This window comes from Bubalus kerabau, chromosome 2 (assembly GCF_029407905.1).
Source record: "Bubalus kerabau isolate K-KA32 ecotype Philippines breed swamp buffalo chromosome 2, PCC_UOA_SB_1v2, whole genome shotgun sequence".
NCBI lineage: Eukaryota > Metazoa > Chordata > Mammalia > Artiodactyla > Bovidae > Bubalus > Bubalus kerabau.
Genome location: NC_073625.1, coordinates 54448320 through 54470024, shown reverse-complemented (window position 1 = coordinate 54470024; position 21705 = coordinate 54448320).

The following is a 21705-nucleotide window of genomic DNA, read 5'->3' as shown; positions in this document are numbered from 1 at the left end:
TATTGCTAACATCTCCAGCATAATCGTGAACCTTAGCTTGGACTTTCATGACCTAGCCAGGATCAGAATAGACAAAGCAAACTAAGACAACACATACACACATGCACAAAGACACATCAACAGCACTTACAGATTGATAATATACAACAGGTAGATAATGTACTCTGGCTGTTTTATTTCAACTTATGAAGACAATAGCATAATTTAAAATATCTATACCTCTGATTTCTCTGCCATTAAAAGTTCACATTGATAGCAAATTATATCAGAAAAGCAGAAATATTTTTCTTGCACCCTGCATGGTTTAGTTTGGTTTTCTTCCTCACTCAGGGACAAGGTGCTAATCATGACTGATGTATGGGCTCTTGAGGGAACATGGCAATCATGGAAACAAAGAGACAAAGGACCAGTGATGTGCTAGGAGTAAGTAGAACTGGCTTACAAAGATTAGTTGTTAAGTTTCTAAGAATTTCACAAGCTGATTTTTTGATACATTATTGAAAAGTAAATCAAAGAAAATGTAAACTTAAAGTTACCTGCTATATTAAAAATGAAAGTAATAGATAATCAGACTCCTAACTACCTTTTAGTTTACTATATTTCATTCCAATCCCAAAGAAAGGAAATGCCAAAGAATGTTCAAGCTACCATATAATTGCAATCATTTCACATGCTAGCAAAGTGATGCTCAAAATTCTTCAAGCTAGGCTTTGACAGTATGTGAACTAAGAACTTCCAGATGTACAAGCTGGATTCAGAAAAGGCAGAGGAACCAGAGATCAAATTGCCAACATCTGTTGGATCATACAAAAAGCAAAGGAATTCCAGAAAAATACCTACTTCTGCTTCATTGGTTACGCTGAATGAATCCTTTGACTGTGTGGGTCACGACAAACTATGGAAAATTCTTAAAGAAATGAAAATACCAGATCATCTTACCTACCTCCTAAGAAACCTGTGTGCAGGACAAAAAGCAACAGCTAGAAGTGGACATAGAACAACAGATTGGTTTAAAATTGGGAAAGGAGTGAATCAAGCCTGTATATCATTACTCTGCTCTTTAACTTCTTTGCAGAGTATATCATGCAAAATGCCAGGCTGGATGAAAAACAAGCTGGAATCAAAATGGCCAGGAGAAATATCAACAACCTCAGATATGCAGATACCACTGTAATGGCAGAAAGTGAAGAAGAACTAAAGCGTCTCTTGATGAGGGTGAAAGAGGAGAGTGAAAGTGTAAGTTAGTGTTAGTTGCTCAGTTGTGTCCGACTCTTTGCAATCCCATGAACTATAGCCTGCCAGGCTCCTCTATCCAGGAAATTCTCCAGGAAAGAATACTGAAGTAGGTGACCATTTCCTTGTCTGGAAAAGTGAAAAAGCTGGCTTAAATTTCAACATTCAAAAATGTAAGATCATGGCATCCAGCCCTATCACTTCATGGCAATTAGAAGTGGAAACAGTGACAAATTTTATTTTCTTGGGCTCCAAAGTCACTTTACATGGTGACTGCTCCTGCTGCTGCTGATGCTAAGTCGCTTCAGTCGTGTCCGACTCTGTGCGACCGCATGGACTGCAGCCTACCAGGCTTCTGCATCCATGGGATTCTCCAGGCAAGAACACTGGAGTGGGTTGCCATGGTGACTACAGCCATGAAATTAAAAGACTCTCGCTAACTGGAAGAAAAGCTATGACAAATCTAGAAGGCGTGTTAAAAAGCAGAGACATCACTTTGCTGGCAAAGGTTTGTATAGTCAAAGCTACCGTTTTTTTCCAGTAGTTATGTACGGATGTGAGAGAGGAACCATAAAGAAGTCTGAGCACCAAAGAATTTATGTTTTTGAATTTTGGTGCTGGAGAAGACTCTTGAGAGTTCCTTGGAGAGCAAGGATATCAAACCAATCTTAAAAGAAAACAACCCTGAATATTCATTGGAAGGACTGATGCTGAAGTTGAGGCCCCAATACTTTGGTCACCTGATGCGAAGAGTTGACTTCTTTTTCCTGACTTCATTAGGGAAAAGACCCTGATGCTGAGAAAGACTGAGGGCAGAGGAGAAGGGAGCAACATAGAAAGAGATTGTTGGATGGCATCACCGACTCAATGGACATGAGTTTGCGCAAAGTCCAGGAGATGGTGTATAATTTTCATTGTTTTAAAATGTGTTGTGCTTGTGCTCAGTTGTATCTCTTTGTGACCCTGTGGACTGTAGCCCGCCGGGGTTCTCTGTCCATGGGATTTTTCAGGCAAGAATGCTGAAGTGGGTTGCTTTTTTCTTCTCCAGAGGATCGTTCTGATCCAGGGGTTGAACCCACATCTCCTGGTCTCCTGCACTGCAGGAGCATTCTTTACCCACTGAGCCATCTGGGAAGTCCTTATTTTAAAATACCATGTCATTAAACTACAATGTAATTTCTTTGACATAATAATTCATTATCCTTTTTTTAAAATTAAAAACAATTGCAAGTGTTCAGGAAAAAACAAAAATCCCTCTCAGTTTTTCTTCTTCCATCAAATGCCACTTCCATCTTCATAGATGAGCAATTAACAGTCTGGTATGAGTTATGGCAACCCACTCCAGTATTCTTGCCTGGAGAATCCCATGGATGGAGGAGCTTGGTGGGCTACAGTCCATGTGGTCGCAAAAAGTCGGACACGACTGAGCAACTTCACTTCACTTCACATGAGTTTCTCCAAATTCTTTCAATATGAACATCTTTGTGAATGAGTAAATAAAAGATTTATTCACATTTATTGCTTTAAAACACATATTCAATTTACATTTACTTTGGATCCTAACTGTTAGTGTAGGTCCGCAGCAAGTTTAAGAGAGAAAAAACAATAAAATATATTCAAAATAAACTATTCCATTGTGAATAATTATTACCTTTCTATGCATATGTGCCACCAAATATTTTTAGTTTCAGCTTCACTAAAATATTCACCACGAGCTAGGTGAAATGATAAGTTTGGTGTAACTGGTAAATTGTTCTACTTTTGCTTAAGACTGACTATTTGGTACTGATCTTTGTAATAAACATCATGCTATTAATTAGGATCTTGTTTAAGTGGACCGTTTTATATAATTACCTTTTTCAAAGATCTCTCCCGAAGTCATTATTCAAAATTAATTTATACTGACTACATTTCTTGGCAAAAGTGGAAGGTAAAATAAGCAGCAGAAATGAATGGAGAATGAGAGAAGTTTGATAACTTGACTTAACATTTAATAGATGCATCCTGAGGCTAGACTAATCAGTTCTCCTTAAATTCGGCTTGGTCTAAGTAGCTCCTGTTGGGCAGAACATTCTTGGCATGGTGATTTGGACATTCCAGATTAGTTGATGATGATAAAATCACTTTCAGTCCTGATAGATTACTTAACACCATTCCATTTGTATATATTGTGCATAATACATTTAGGAAATAAAATATGCAATGAAAAGTATCCTACAGACTAAATAAGCCAACAGTGAAATGTCCTAACACTGAAATTTAAGGCACATTTTGTTAAATGTGCATTACTTAGCAGGAACTATAAATTAACACTGTGATGTTAAAACAACATTCATCATGCATTAGGTTAATATTTTTAGGAGTATAGCTAATACTATCATAAGTATTTTTCTGCAAAGTCATTAAATTCTTATTAAAGTCATTACGAAAATCATTATTAAGGTCATTTTCAAAAGTTTTACCTAATTACAAGTAGTCAACATTATCATCTTGCTTGAGTGTATGCTCAGTTGCTCAGTCATGTCTTAGTCTTGGAGAGTCATGTTCGACTCTCTTGTCTATTGTTCTCTAAATCCTGCAGTTCAGAGAGTTGTAAACAAGTTGTGGAGTTCTTATAAAAAGAATAAGTGTTGACAAAGATATAATTTAGTCAAAAGCCACTGACTTATCTTTACATGAGTCATAATACAACATATCCAAAAACCCTTTCATAACTTGGGTTCCAACTAACTCTTGACAGTTATTACACAAGACATACCACAAGCAGTTGTGAAGATGTGCTTCCACATATAAAGTATTATGATTTGTTTTCTATGTAAAAAAAAAATAATTTCACAACTTCATAGTAGATAAATTGAAAAACAATCGTGCTCCAGCAAATATGCTCACATTCAGATGGAAAAGTGAGACTCTTTTGCAAATCAGAAAGTGAAAGTGAAGTCACTCAGTCATGTCCGACTCTTTGCGACCCCATGGACTGTAGCCTATCAGGATCCTCCATCCATGGGATTTTCCAGGCAAGAGTGCTGGAGTGGATTGCTATTTCCTTCTCCAGGGGATCTTCCCAACCCAGGAATAGAACCTGGGTCTCCCACATTGCAGGCAAACACTTTACTGTCTGAACCAATGATATCAAATTGGACATTATATATGATTACACAAATTGTTGTCATTTTTGTTCTTTTTTTCTCAATTAACTGCACTAATATGAGACAATTCTGAGGGTACATCCCGTAGTTTGGTGAAAAGAGGAAGGGATTTGGGATGAGAAGACTCAATTCTATTTCTCAGCAATAGCTACAATAGCAATTAGCTACTGTAGCTAACTGTTTAAGCTACAGTTATACCTGAACAATATTAGCTATATGTCTTTGCAATGTCTGTATGTTGTAAATAATAATGAAAAAAACTTCAAAATTGCATTTGAAGATCATTCTGATCTTCTCATTCAAAAGTCTTCTGATAATGCTAATTGGAAGAAAAATTTTGGCCAAATAATTCAATATGCCACTTGAGTAAGACATTTTTATTCAGTATGATTTTAAAACATTTTCACAAATAGCAACTTATACAAAACAATAATAATGATATATATCTTTAGTAAGTCATTCTTCAAATAAAATTTATGGTACAAGTTTATGCTAATTAAAGTGAATCTTTTACCATAATGAGATCTATTTTTACTCACATGGATATGATCTTTTTGAAGTTGTATTAATGAAAAGAGTTGAAGAGCAAATTTATTTAAAAAGTGTTACATCATTTTTGCTACCTTTTCTTAGAGAACTGAGAATAAATCTGACACACAACATCTGGTGTATCCCTAAATTTGGAAACTGAATTTTCAGACAAATTGAAGTTCATTTCAGTCCAAGTTTTAAACCTGATTAAATTCATAGTCTCAAATATTTCAAAGTAGTCCATTAGGAGATCTTATAAACAGGGCTTTTGCATGCTAAATAAAAGTACTTGTATTATATGTCTCTACAAAAATGTTGTTTTTTTCAGTGTAATATAGACCACACAATATTGATCCACAGTTGTTATGAACTCATTCAAATTACCTAGTTGCAATAGATCTTATACTCAGCTTCACTTGGAAGACCACCCAGAAACTCCATCTGGTCTAAATATAATCAACATACTTTTTACTGTATATTCCAGCTTATATTAAATATATTCATTCACAAAGAAATTCAATATGCTGCTTTTCATTTAAGTTTAAAAAATGAAATCTTAATGCAACAGTTAGAAATTTCATGCATCAGTGTATCCCAATCCCTGACAAATAATATTAACAGACAGCTTTGGTCTCACTGACATAATATTAATCAATGATATTATTTTAGAGAAATAGAAGCATATGTGAATGCCACACATCAATTTCTTTTTTCAGAATGCACTGACTTTCTGGCTGTATAGCAAGATCATTTTAGTTACTCAGTCATGTCCAAGTCTTTGCAACCTCATGGACTGCAGAACGCCAGGCTTCCATGTCCATCACCAACTCCCAGAGCTTACTCAAACTCACGTGTATAGTCAGTGATGCCATCCAACCATCTCATCCGCTGGCATCCCCTTCTCCTTCTGCCTTCAGTCTTTCCCTGCATCAGGGTCTTTTCCAAAGAGCCAGTTCTTCACATCTGTTCAGTTCAGTGCAGTCACTCAGTCGTGTCTAACTCTTTGTGACCCCATGGACTGCAATACACCAGACTTCACTGTCAATGACCAACTCCCGGAGTTTACTCAAACTCATGTCCATTGAGTCGGTGATGCCATCCAACCATCTCATCCTCTGTCATCCCCTTCTCCTCCTGCCTTCAATCTTTCCCAGCATCAGGGTCTTTTCCAATGAGTCACTTATTCACAGCGGGTGACCAAAGCACTGGAGTTTCAGCTTCAGCATCAGTCCTTCCAATGTATATTCAGGACTAATTTCCTTTAGGATGGACTGGTTGGATCTCCTTGCTGTCCATGGGATTCTCAAGAGTCTTCTCCAACACCAGAGTTCAAAAACATCAATTCTTCAGTGCTCAGCCACCTTTATGGTCCAACTCTCACATCCATACATGACTACTGAAGGGACCATAGCTTTAATTAGATGGACCTTTGTCTGTAAAGTATCCTCTCTGCTTTTTAATATTCTGTCTAAGTTGGTCATAGCTTTTCTTCCAAGTAGCAAGCGTCTTTTATTTTTTATTTTTTTTTTTCTGCGCAGCGGCCGCGTCTGACCGCTACGCTGCTGCCCCGGCTCCGGCGTGAACTGGTTCTTCGCTCAGCAAGCGTCTTTTAATTTCATGGCCACAGTCACCATCTGCAGTGATTTTTGAAAATAAAGTCTCTCACTATTTCATTGTTTCCCCATCTGTTTGCCATGAAATGATGGGACTGGATGCCAAGATTTTAGTTTTCTGAATATTGAACTTTAAGCCAACTTTTTCACTCTCCTCTTTCACTTTTATGAAGAGACTCTTTAGTTTTTCTTTGCTTTCTGCCATAAGGGTGATGCCATCTGCATATCTGAAGTTATTGATGTTTCTCCTGGCAATCTTGATTCCAGCTTGTGTTTCTTCCAGTCTGGTATTTCACATCATGTACTCTGTATATAAGTTAAAAAAGCAAGGTGACAATATACAGCCTTGACATACTCATTTCACAATTTACAACCAGTCTATTGTTCCATGTCCAGTTCTAACTGTTGCTTCTTGACCTGCATACAGATTTCTCAGGAGGCAGGTAATGTGGTCTGGTATTCCCATCTCTTAAAGAATTTTCCACAGTTAAGCTACTCTACTAAGGTAACAGACAGATGATAGACAGATAGATGGTTGATAGATGGATAGGAAGAGGGAGGCAAGTTTCTGTTTGTGAACTTAAATCTAGTTGCCTATGGAAACTTAATCTATCTTCTTGTATGAACTTAATCTAGCTTCTGCACTTTTGACTAAATGCCACACTGGAAGTTATATTGTCTCAACATTTCCAACTTCCTAAGAAAATAACTGAATCAAAGACTAGGTGTTTGAGAAGACATGAGCTACAAGCCTCTGAAGAAAAAGACCAACATTTGAAAAACATTGTATATTCCCAGGATATTTGATAGTGGATAGATGTGTTCTTTCAAAATGTTTAGGACATGAACTTCTGAAAAGCAAATGCATTTTAAACCTTTCAATATAAGCTTTGAATAATATGTGCTCAGTCGCTCAGTTGTGTCGGACTCTTTTTGCAGCCCCATTGACTCTAGTCTGCCAGACTTCTCTGTCCATGGATTTCCCAGGCAAGATTACTGGAGTGGGTTGCTGTTGCCTATTCCAGGGTATCTTCCTAACAATGGGCTCAAACATGCATCTCTTGCATCTCCTGCATTGGCAGGAGGATTCTTTACCACTACAGCCATATGGAAGCCCTTGAATAATATAAGAGAAATAAAAGTCCTTACTTTTGACTGCAAGGAGCTAAATTCAGATTCAGTTCAGTTCAGTCGCTTAGTCGTGTCCGACTCTTTGCAACCCCATGAATCGCAGCACACCAGGCCTCCCTGTCCATCACCAACTCCTGGAGTCCACTCAGACTCACGTCCATTGAGTCAGTGATGCCATCCAGCCATCTCATCCTCTGTCATCCCCTTCTCCTCCTGCCCCCAATCACTCTCAGCATCAGAGTCTTTTCCAATGAGTCAACTCTTCACATGAGGTGGCCAAAGTACTGGAGTTTCAGCTTTAGCATTATTCCTTCCAAAGAAATCCCAGGGCTGATCTCCTTCAGAATGGACTGGTTGGATCTCCTTGCAGTCCAAGGGACTCTCAAGAGTCTTCTCCAACACCACAGTTCAAAAGCATCAATTCTTTGGTGCTCAGCTGTCTTCATAGTCCAACTCTCACATTCATACATGACCACTGGAAAAACCATAGCCTTGACTAGATGGACCTTTGTTGGCAAAGTAATGTCTCTGCTTTTCAATATGCTATCTAGGTTGGGCATAACTTTTCTTCCAAGGAGTAAATGTAGAGATATATAAATATTTTTTTGAAAATTTTGAATCAGAGTAAGTTTCTCAAGAAACTGACCTCATCTTGTTATAGTACAGATAAAGAAGTTAAGGATCCACGAAAATTAAATGATTTGGTTAATTGAAAAAATTATGTTATGTTCAGAAACAAGGGTCTTAATCCCTAGTTTGGTGTATAATGAATCTAAAACACATGGTTTACTCTTCCTCTTTGATTAACACATTGTTAAAATCTAGTTTTGTGATTAATTGGTAACTTGAAAATAAATTGATTAAAGATTAATGGTCAAAAAACTAATAAGCCTCTTTAGAGAAGTGTTTTTCAATCTCAAACTATTATAAAAGTTTAAAAATGCATTGCAATATTTAGAGGGAGTTTCTTTAAGAATTTCTTAAAAGAACTTTTATGGGAAAAATGATATTTATATTTATTTATATTCCAAAAATATTGTATACTTTAAAATATCTTGAACACAGAACATTTTAGTAACAACAGTTGTTGTTTTTTTTTTCTTACAGAACATCATCATGTGTCTGACAGCTTGTTAAACCCTGAGGAGCATGTATTATCTCAGTCAATTCTCAAAGCCCAGTATATCAAGTGTGGTTTCTTTCACTTTACATGTGAAGAATCTGTATTACGTTAAGAAATTGAAGTGGAAAAGCATGTAAGGGAAGAGACGTATGTGTACCAGATACACTGGACGAAGAAATACTGGGTTTGAAACACTGAATTAGCTGTAAATTCAAAGCTATAAAATAAAGTGTGCTTCAATGTGCAACATTTACTACCTCCAACAATGCTCACAGTTTCATAAAAGGAAGTAAAAACCTCATTTATGCAGACATGTTTTTTCTAACAGGAAGGTATTTATCTTGAGAAATTATATTTATGCTAGATTGCTTAACATTACAGTCGTCATTAGATTAAATCATTTTAACATCTCTTTGTAAAAGCCAAGGAAAGTTTAAATCATAAATTTTAACACAGAGATTAATATTAGGGGTTCCCAGTAATGGATAATTAAAGGAGCCCTTCAATATTTTTTAAACTATAAAATTTTTCAATTGAGAAAATGAAGTTGGGGGAATGTTGGGAAATATTTCATTTCATTCCTGGCTAAATGAATTATATATGGGGCTATGAAGACAATATCGTATGTTTCCATTCAAAGCACAATAATTTTTTTTAGGAATATAAGGCCCACTAATAAAATCAATATTGTCATTTAAAAATTAGGATACATAAAAAGATCACTGTTATCTAATGGCCAAAATATCAATGTTTTTCTTAAAAAAAAAAATTATTTGCTCTGTTCAGACACGGGATTAAGACACAAGAAATTAAAGTAAAACTCATGGAGGAAACTAATAAACATTGTGAAATGTTTGGAAGCAGTGGGGAGAAAGTGTTTCTTTGATGGTAGAGGAATCTCAACATGGTCCCTGGGGCCCATCTGATTTTTAAATGGCCTCCCCTTCCCTTTGGCTTCCCAGACGGCTCAGTGGTAAAGAATCTGCCTGCAGGGCAAGAGATGCAGTAGACACAGGTTCAATCCCTGGGTAGGGAAGACCCCTGGAGAAGGAAGTGGCAGCTTACTCCAGTATTCTTGCTTGGAAAAGGAAAACCCTAAAGAATAAATCTGTTTAAAACCAAAGCTCAACAAAACACCCATTGTCTTCAAATCCTGAAATAATCATTCATATATTGGCATTTCCTCACAGTTATTTTTGTTTAGACATAGTTGCCTAATACATATTGAGTTTTCCCATCTCACTTTGTTACCAACAAAATAAGGACATGCCCATCCTGCCACATGTAATTATTTTTTTATAAAATATTTTCTTCTGTCATGTATTTATATCATAACTTATTTGTCCAGTTCTATGAAATATTTAGATTCTTTTAAGTGACTTATTAGTAAAAATAACATGTGGATAGGATAAATAATTTTTTATATTTAGGATTTTTTTCATGATAGGTTTTCTATAAGTTAAATTACTTCATCAAAGTCTATGAACATTTAAAAACTCTTGACCAAATTGCATATACAAGATAGCCATTATCCATCTGGGCATAGTGAAGTGAAAGTTACTCAGTCATATCCATCATGGACTCTACCCTGCCAGGCTCCTCTGTCCATGAGATTTCCCAAGGAAGAATACCGGAGTGGGTTGTCATTCCCTTCTCCAGGTTATCTTCCCAACCCAGGGGTTGTACCCAGGTCTCCTGCATTGAAGGTGGTGTCTTTACTGTCTGAGCCATAAGAGAGGCATCTAGGCATAATTAGTTTTCAAATATGTTTAGTAGTCTAGTCACTAAGTCATGTTCAACTCTTGCAATCCCATAGACTGTAGCCTGCCAGGCTCCTCTGTCCCTGGGATTCTCCAGGTAAGAATACTGGAGTGGGTTGCCATTCCCTTCTCCATGAAATAGGTTTACCAGTTTCATAAAGCAAGTATACTTTATTTGGCTTATTTTATTGCTAACATGCTTCTAGCCATTTCCATTGCTACTGCTCTGAGAACTCTTTTCTGTCCTTTAACATATTTTCCCCTTATCTCAATGGTTTCTTAAAGTTATTTTTTATATTAATGATAAATTATTGCAAATATTTCCCAATCTCATGTATTTTCAATTTTATGATTTTGCCATGCACAAAGTTATTTTTCTTGTATCTGTGCATGTGTGTGTGTGTGTGTGTAAAGCCATTGCAAATTTAAAGATTATTTTCTCTTAGATTATTGTGGTTTAATTTTTTCATTTTCTAAAATAGTTAATCCAATTTACCATCATAAGGTTAAGACCTAATTCTATTTTATTTCCCAGGTAGTTTCTCAGATACATTTTATTGAGTAAGAAATACCTGCCTGATGAATTCTGATAATTTTAAAATCATTTTTTAGAAATTTAGAAAATCAGAAATTATCTATGGGCTTTCTAATCTCTTTTATAATATATTGCAAATGAATGAGACAGTGGATCACATTTAATTTTATCTATAATATCTGAATTTTCCTAGTGGCTTAGATGGTAAAGAATCTGCCTTCAATGCAGGAGACATGGGTTCAATCTCCGAGTCAGGAAGATCCCTTGGAGCAGGGAATGGCTACCCACTCCAGTTTTCTTGCCTGGAGAATTCTATGGAAAAAGGAGCCTGGTGGGCTACAGTCCATGGGGTCACAAAGAGTTGGACACAACTAAGCAAACTTCACTTTCATAATATCTGAAGGTGCACTTTCTTTTTAATTCTAACTTCTCTTCCTATTATTTGTAACATTAAAAAAAAAAACACTTCATTTTATCAGATGAATAGACTTATCATGTTAAGATTAAGAATGTTTATTCTGGATTCTGATGGGGAATATTTAAATGTCACATTAGTTCTCTACTACAGTGTAATTTGTTATCACAAACTTGGTAGCTCAAATCTCATCAGTCAGAAGTCCAGCACACTGTTATTGGGCTTTCTGTTCAAACTGAAGTCAAGGTGACAGCAGGCTGTGTTCCTATTTGGCACCAGGAATGCTTTCTCAAGGTCATTTCTGTTCTTGGCAGAATCTCTTCCTCACAGCTGTCACACTAAAGTCTTCATTTCTTGCTGCCTTCCTACAAGAAAAATGTGAGTTGATCCAGGGAAAAAATGGGACAATTGACAATGTTTAGACTTTCAATAAATAGCTTAAACAAAACATATTTCAATTTATCCAAAATATTATATACATACACATACCCATAATTATATAATGTTCTTTGTACAGGTATGACAAGGTCCTGTAAAGATGTGCTTCTTGTATGTGCTTAATTTATGCGTAGGTACTTTCTTTTAACTCATCACTTATACACAAAACTTCAACATTCCCTGTATTTGTTGTTATTACCCAGCTGCACCCTTGTGTAATTCTATGTGTTTTTATTTAGCTACCTTGAGTGTTCTAGAATTAATCAACATGTCTGTAAACACTGATTTATTTCCAATACTTAAATATCTTATTAATGAAGGAGTTTCTTCTTTCCTTTTTAGCTATTGGGAAGTTTTTCATAGTTAAACATACTAACAGCTGCTGATTTCATAGTTATTCTTAACCATACTTTAAAAAATAACTTTCTAGTTTACCTTTATACGTTGTTTCTTTTTTTTTTGCTTTTTAATCAAAGTGGGCCCTAAAGTTTTGTTTTGTTTTGTTTACTTTTGGTATGAATTGAAATGATCAAATGATCATATGGGTGTTCTTAAGAGAATTACTGATGTGTTATAAAACTAATTGATTTCCTAATATTTAAAGCCAATTCTTCAAGAAATGGGAATACCAGACCACCTGACCTGCCTCTTGAGAAACCTATATGCAGGTCAGGAAGCAACAGTTAGAACTGGACATGGAACAACAGACTGGTTCCAAATAGGAAAAGGAGTACGTCAAGGCTGTATATTGTCACCCTGCTTATTTAACTTCTATGCAGAGTACATCATGAGAAACGCTGGGCTGGAAGAAGCACAAGCTGGAATCAAGATTGCGAGGAGAAATATCAATAACCTCAGATATGCAGATGACACCACCCTTATGGCAGAAAGTGAAGAGGAACTCAAAAGCCTCTTGATGAAAGTGAAAGTAGAGAGTGAAAAAGTTGGCTTAAAGCTCAACATTCAGAAAACGAAGATCATGGCATCCGGTCCCATCATTTCATGGGAAATAGATGGGGAAACAGTGGAAACAGTGTCAGACTTTATTTTGGGGGGCTCCAAAAATCACTGCAGAAGGTGATTGCAGCCATGAAATTAAAAGACACTTACTCTTTGGAAGAAAAGTTATAACCAACTTACATAGCATATTGAAAAGCAGAGGCATTACTTTTCCAACAAAGGTGTATCTAATCAAGGCTATGGTTTTTCCAGTGGTCATGAATGGATGTGAGAGTTGGACTGTGAAGAAGGCTGAGTGCCGAAGAATTGATGCTTTTGAACTGCGGTGTTGGTGAAGACACTTGAGAGTCCCTTGGACTGCAAGGAGATCCAACCAGTCAGTCCATTCTGATGATGCTAAAGCTGAAACTCCAGTACTTTGGTCACCTCATGCGAAGAGTTGACTTATTAGAAAAGACTCTGATGCTGGGAGGATTGGAGGCAGGAGGAGAAGGGGACGATAGAGGATGAGATGTCTGGATGGCATCGCTGACTCGATGGACGTGAGTCTGAGTGAAACCTGGGAGTTGGTGATGGACAGGGAGGCCTGGCGTGCTGCGGTTCATGGGGTCGCAAAGAGTCGGACACGACTGAGCGACTGAACTGAACTGAGATGCAATATACATTGAAAGTGAAAATGAAAGTCGTTCAGTCACGGATTCTTTGTGACCCCGTGGACTTCTCCAGACCAGAATACTGGAGTGGGTAGCCTTTCCCTTCTTCAGGGAATCTTCCCAACCCAGGGATAGAACTCAGGTCTCCCGCATTGCAGAAGGATTCTTTATCAGATAATATACATTAGGAAATCAATTAATATTATATTTAATATATTAAAATATATCTAATATGTAATTTATTATTAACATATAGTATATAATTTATATACATTAAAATGGACATATATTATCTATAATTTGATACACTTTGACTAATGTATACAGTATTATGTCTACTGCAAAAAGTCTGTATTCAATCCCTATTGACATCTGCAACCCTAGAAAACCACAGATTTCTTTTAAAATGTAATCCCATTGTATATCCTAATTTGTGAATGTCTTCTCTCTGTCAGCATAATACATATGAAAGTCATCTATTTTGTTGTATGAGTCAGTAGTTGATTCTTTTTCAATATAGATCATTACTTTACAATCTGTTTATTTACTTTTCTGTTGACAAACATTTGAATTATATCCTGCCTTTATCTGTTTTACATAACGTTGTTATGCATATTGTTGTTTAAGTCTTCTTGTGGATATATACTGGAATTTCTCTTGAATAAATACCCAGGAGTAAAACTGTATGGTCATAAAGTAAGTGTATAGTTAACTTTATAAAAATGGAGAAATCTTTCAAAAGTATACCACCCACCAGCAATGTATGAAAGTGCCAGTTACTCACATCTTGTACAACACTTGGAACTGTTAAATTTCAATACTTTTTGCTATGAACAATTGGCCTTAATATTTTATGCTTATGAAACTATACCTGTAGATCAAGGATGATTATCTTTTAACAATAATCGAGTATCATCAAATCAGGCAGAATAGAAACAATTCTGGTGGTAGAAGAGTTTCTTCTGGATCTTTTTCAGTTTTCAGTATTTTGTGAGATAGTTCAGAATCTTATGGAGACAACTTGACAATATAAAATGCAGATGGAACCTCCTAAGACTTAAACTCAAGAAAATTTTTCTGTCAGTCACCTATACAGAAAAATGCTACTATAACTAGACACCATGATGCATTTTATACCCTAATAGCTCAAAGGAAATCTCTGTGACCCCTTTTCTTCCCACTTCCAAAGGATATTGCTAACAAGGGTAATTTGAATTTAACAGCATTATACTGATATCATCTGAGAGCATTTTATGGCATTATTTTGCTAATTTTGTCAGGATAAAACTTTTAATTTGCTTCTCAGCAGTCTTCAGTGACTCAGAATATAGGATGGATTGTTGCCCAGATATGTGGTAGTCAAGGTTAACTTAAACCTTTATAAAATCCTATTGTATGTAATTAGATAAAAGCTTCCTCCTTTCCAAAAGACCGTTTTAGTTAAATAGTGTGTCTTCTTTGGCATCAGCAAATTTACCCCTGCAACTGAAGAGAGCAAATTACTTCCATAGTCTTACTCCCCACAATTAGGTGAATACTCAGATTTATGCATATCATGGAAGGATCACTTTCAATTTGGTCTAAAGAAACTCTTCTCTAATACATATTAAGCACAGGAAAAATAAAATGATACTTGACTGTCTTTCATTCAGTAAAGTTGGTGCATAATTATGATTTGTATGAAGTTTTCATGAAGCACATTCTGTGAGTTACTATTTAGAATTATGTGTTCCGATAAAGGACACTGCTTTCTTTTTCCCTTCATTTAGGCATCTACCCCTAAAGAAATAGTCCACAGAAAGGTAATCTCCAAAATCCATATTTTGTATGGATGAAACTTCGGGACACTCATCCTCAATTCTGATATTAAACTCTACTCATCAAATTAGTTTAACTTAAGGACGCTTTGAATATATAAATTTCTAAAGTCTACTAAAATCGGTTCCAGCTACCTAAGGGATCTACATATGCTTATTTGGTAGATACAAATACTTTAGAAGTTGCATCAAAATCAAATAAGTAGTAATACACATCAGAATAAAATAAATAGCAAACTTATTACAAATGTCAAGTGTCCCAGAAACTGCTCCTGTAACATTTGATCAAGTAACTCTGTCCAGCTCATCCTTGCCACTACCAAAAATATTCTGCTAAAAGGCAAAGTAAGATATGGGACTGGTGCCTTCAATATGGAGAATTACAAATAGAGCTCAGAGAGCTTGTATGGCTTTCCAGAACATCCACTATAAGGCAGTAATCTCCCACTCACATTTATTTCCTGGATTCATTTTCTCCTATAATTCAAATATATAAAACCCAATGACTTATAATAATCTGAAATTGTATGTCTCACTTTCTTTGCTCAAATTATTGTTTTGTTGTTTTTTTTTTCTGAAACCTAAACAACTATGAATTAGCTCTGATTGTCAGGTGAAATTAAACTTATAAATTCTGAGAGACTGAAGGCTTCAAGATGATTTCAGAAAAGAGAAACACTGAAAGTAACATGTGAAAGATGAGTAGAGTTTTCCTACTTGGGACAATAATTGAAGTTGAACAGAATTTCAGAGAGTAGGACATTTTAGGATGAAGAAATAATGAAGTTTTTCAGACTGGAAATTGGTATGGCAAGCTTCACTCCACTTCAGTGAGTGGTGGAGGAGTAAGATGGATTGGAAAATTACAATGAAAAAATTATACTCAGAGTGGAGAAAATTATTTTTAAATTGTCAAGAAATAACTAGACTCAGGGAAGACAGTGTTCATTGTAGGATTTGATAAAACCCACAATGAAGAAAGAAAGCCCTAACAATCGGAGACTTAAAATAGCTAGGAATTTTGTGATGATGCCATATATGTGTCGCTTAAGGAGAGAACATTAGAAAGAAGGAGGGCATTTGTTCCTACTAAGTAGGAAGCAAAAAATAGATGAAGAGGAAGGAAAAAAAAAAAACATAGAAAGAAGAACCAGAGGTGTAGCTTCTAACATACTAACCCGAAGTTACAGTTTATGCATTTCTTTTTCCAGAAATAGACTTCGTGACAGATGAAACCTGGCTTAATATCCTTTCTATCTCTAGTACCTGGCACAGGGCAGGTTCCTCACTGTATGTTTATGAAATGGATATGTTAAGGTAAAATCATTCTTGCCACGTGATTTCATTATTTTTGAAGATGGAGGAAATTGGCTCCTCTGGGAATAGGGGAATTGGCAGTTAGTTGAGAGTCTATTTGGAACACCTGCTGAGAAGAACATGCTAATGATTTTTTTTTTTTGAGTGAGAAATGATGAGAATAACATTAACTTGAAGTGGATGTGGTCAGCATATGTTTGAGGTTTTATTTTTTGAATCATGGACTGCAATTTCGAGAGCAGATGTGAAAAAGCAGACAGTAATATAATGAAAGACTGTCCACGCTGTCACCGTGGTGTGGCCCACGTACCGAGCTCTCAGAAGCTGTATGTGGCAAATGACATGACTGTCTTTGGCATCCTGGCTGGCAATGAATGAAGGTGGCATTACAATTAGGCTTGGGATTAAAATAAAGAATAGATTAGATTCGATTGGATTAGTTAGAATAATGAAACAGTGCCTCTTAGAATTAAGATTTTAAAAGGACAGACTTACTGGGGTTAGGGAAGTGAGATAGATCAAGGGTATTAAAAACAACTACCCTTGCATTTCTGCATTTTCAAGGTAGAGAAATTTCAGCATTCAAAACTGTAGAGAGAGAAGAAACAAGATATGAGGATTTTTAAGTTTATGTTTGTAGATAACAAAATGGCTGAAGGTTGAGCATACTAGAAGGATTACGGATTGTTTACTTGGACAATGAAGCTAATAATAGGACTGGAGTGGAGAGGAAAACAGTGGAACAAATACTCAAGGGAATGAGAATGTTAGGAGGTTATAGAATGATGACCGTCATATGATGTTCTGTCATTCATTATGACAAAAATCACAGAAAAGATTGAAGATGAAAAAAACGTATATCAACATGATGGCCTTGAGTAAATATTCTCAGAAACCTCTTCCTTACCCAGGTGGGAAAACCTCTTCCTTACCTCTAGCAGAAAGGTAATGAGAATTTTAACCATCAGAGAAAAGTCATTTTCAGTTACAGAGTAGATGTGGGAGAAATCCTTACACAAAATATCAGCAAGAAAAGAAGTATTAGAACCTACACTTTTTCTAATTATTGCATAACAATATGATTAATGATTCTCTAAAAATTCATATTGAGTATGGAAGAGGTAATCGAAATATAGAATGCTGATTAGACATTAATATATCCTAAAAACTCAGAGTATAAATGAAGACACAAAACTGGCTATGTGAGATTTGTTGTACATGTAAAAACTGGAATGGCCTTGCTTTGTTTTTTCAGTTACTAAGATTGCAGGGTTATTTTAGGCTCCTGGTTTCACTGGATGAAAATGTGGTACTAACCTCTACACACACAAGCGTTCAGGAATATGCTGAAACTTTTATTCTAGCTGCCTAAAAAAGCGAAGAGATAAAATAGGATACATGTTTCACTTTAATTCTGATATTTCTTAAGCCAGGAGGAGGCAGCTATTGGATTTAGAATACTTATTAAAAAGTTCATGATAAAGCCAAATCTTTGTGGTTATTTCTGACAAGCATTATTACCAAAATAAATTATTTTTACTTCTGAAGTGATTACTGATTAGGTCTCAAGGTTTTTGTTTCATTGATAGTCATCATGATTTACTCACTGCGCTGTTTCAAAAAGCATAGCTAGTTTTAATGTCTGCCAATCTTGACTATCAATGAATTGAAATATGTTTGAAAAAGGAACACAGATTCCTAAAAAGTGATCCATTGTGTATATAAAGCTATGATTATTAGAATTACTATTTATTTATTAAAGTAGGACAACAGCCTTGACATTAAATATGTGAATTAATTGGATCCCAAGTATTAGAGGAGTTTCAAACATTAAAGAAAAAGATATATTTATAACATTTGAAAAAATGAGATCAATACCAATAAGTAAAATTGGAGTTTTGAACATAAAGCTAATATTTCCTATCAGAAAATAAGAACAAATACAAAGAAAATTGTAGTGATATCAAACTGCCTTATAAAATAAAAGAATTATTTTTTCTTGCATCAGTTGCCTTGTTCAGCTGTGTCAAATATTGATGAATAAAACCAAAATCTAGTTTTCAGTTCTATTAATATTTGCTATTTAGACTGCCTAAACTGTCTGTGATTTTATTCTTTCTGCTGGCATTCTAGTATACTGAATGCCATCTGATAGCTTTTTCTAGCATTATTTCTAGCCAAATTAGATGAGTGAATAATAAAATTATTATTTTAGTTTTCATAGATTTGACTGTGCTATGTCTGAGCATGGATTTCTTTGGGTTTATCCTATCTGTAGATACGTCGTTCACTAAATTTAGCAAGTTTTTAGTCATTATTTCTTCAAATGTATTTTCAGTCTCACCTTCTTTTTCCTTTCATTCTAAGACTCCAGTGATCAAACTATCTGATCTTTTGTTATTTCCTCAGAAATACCTAAGGTTCAGGGGTTTTTGTTTTTTCTGTGCATTTACTCTGTATTGTTCAGATTAGATCATTTTGTTAATCTACCTTCAATCTTTTTGATTCTTTCCTCTCACACTTCCATTCTGCTATTTAGCCCATAAAGTTAGACATTATATTTCCTTTAGTTCCAAAATTTCCATTGGTTCTTATAACTTCTATTTTTTTACTGTTATTGTCTACGTTTTTATTTTTACCTTTATACATTATTGCCATTTAGAAAAATTTTATGATTTCTTCTTTAGAATCCTTGTCCAGTAATTCTAACATTTGTATCATCTTTATGTTAGTTTCTGTTGATTGCCTTTTCTCTCTTGAGACTTTCCAAGCTTTTAATATGTGAGTGATTTTAGACTGTATCTTGGACAATTTGAATATTATAAGACTAAGTTTCCTGTTCATATCTTTTATGTAAGCAAGTGGTTAAATTTTTTTTTGGATTCAAAATACATATTCTGGCTCGCTTTTATGGGCTGGTTATCAAATGTCAGTTTAGTTTATAAATACCCTGCCGTGAACAGTGCTCCTGCACTTGTGCGTTAGTTAGGTGATGGGAATCCGCCTCACAGGCTCCTTGGCACTGGCCATGGAGGGGGGACACCACCTCCCCACCACAATGATAGTGCTCATACTTTCCTCCACATGCCTGTACATCTTCCTAAGTGCAGGGCAGGGATGATCATCAGATACCAACCACAGACTCCACCAGGTAGGGGTAGCTCCTGCTCCTGGGGCGAGATGGCTGTCAGAGTTCTGTCCAAGGTCTCTGTGTAGGAGGATGGTCACTTTATCCCTGCAGAAGGAAGAATGCAGAGGTCTACCCACAAGCTCCATGGGGCACAGGTGCTAACTCAGTACCGCAGGGTGAAGGGGGAAGATTATGTTTTATCATAGTCACTCCTGTTTTTCCAATGGTTTGGGGAATGGACATACTTTGGAGGGGAGGGGATTCACCTTGAGAACAAACCGGTATGAATACAAAGGTTTTGTCTGAAGAATTAGCTTCCTTCCAATGCTTTGACTAAAGATAGATAAAGATCTTTGACTAAAAATAGATAGAAAGATAGATGATAGCTAGATAAAACAGCTCAAAATAAAAATGGATAATTCTTAATAATATTGGACGGAATTGATGACCAGGGATGTAATGAAAGAAAGCCTAAGATTACTTCCAATGACAAACTATCTGCTGCTTGTATAATATAGTATCAATAAGTAGCTTGACTATTTAAGAAATTCTAGATATATTAAAAAAAAAAAGATTAACCTGTTCCCACTAAATATCACCCAACCAAGAGTACAGTACTTGTTTCGATAATAAAAGAATGAGTTTTTTTGTTTTTTTTTTTTTTTTAACAAAGGAATCTATCTTAATTTATCTGAGGATGGAGAAAGGAGAGTGGAGCTTGGAATATTATTCAGACACAATGTGCCATATTGGTATAGTGTGTGGATCAGTAGACAAATTCAAGGAGGCAAAAGTCAGGGTGATTAAAAAGCTGTTTACCAGAGACAAGTATTACATTAGTATTCAACTTCATTATTTTGACTAGGATTAATCATGAAGGTGAAGAATCTTGGTTCTTCACTGGATGGTCATAAAGGAATGAATAAGTGATGAAAATGTGACAAACACTGCTGCTGCTGCTGCTGCTAAGTCACTTCGGTCGTGTCCGACTCTGTGCGACCCCATAGACGGCAGCCCACCAGGCTCCCCCGTCCCTGGGATTCTCCAGGCAAGAACACTGGAGTGGGTTGCCATGTCCTTCTCCAATGCATGAAAGTGAAAAGTGAAAGTGAAGTCGCTCAGTCGTGTCCGACTCCTAGCGACCCCATGGACTGCAGCCCACCAGGCCCCTCCGTCCATGGGATTTTCCAGGCAAGAGTACTGGAGTGGGGTGCCATTGACTTCTCTGGTGACAAACACTAGCTGTGTCTAAATATCCATACTCCTCTATCCCCATAGTAATAAAAATGTTAACTCTACAAATAGATATCCAGAATAATATGTACAGAGATATTTTTTCAAGTCTGCTTGTGTCTAGGCATGGTCATGTGACCAACTTACACATGTTAGGATTTTGATGAAAGTTAATGTGTTCACCTTTCGGGTAAAGTCCTCACAGGAAAGAGTGCCATCACCTTCAGCCTTTCCTCTTTTCACTGGTCAGTAATAAACCCTGAACATAAGTGCAGCACCCAGAGAAATAATAAAGACAGAGGGAACTCAGGCTCCTTTTGACTTTATTAAGTGGAGCCATTAGAGCTGCCTGGAATTGTAAAAGAAAAATAATAAACTTCTATCATGATTAATTCATTCTTGTTTGAGTTCTTGATACACTCAAACACTAATACAGAAAAAAGAGAGCATGGTGAGATATAACATTTCATATGCTGCTGCTGTTGCTACGTCACTTCAGTCATGTCCAACTCCCCATGACCCTATGGGCCATAGCCCACCAGGCTCCTCTGTCCATGGGATTCTCCAGGCAAGAGTACTGGAGTGGTTTGTATGCCTTCCTCCAGGGGATTTTCCTGACCCAGGGATTGAACCAGCATCTTTTATGTCTCCTGCATTGGCAGGCAGC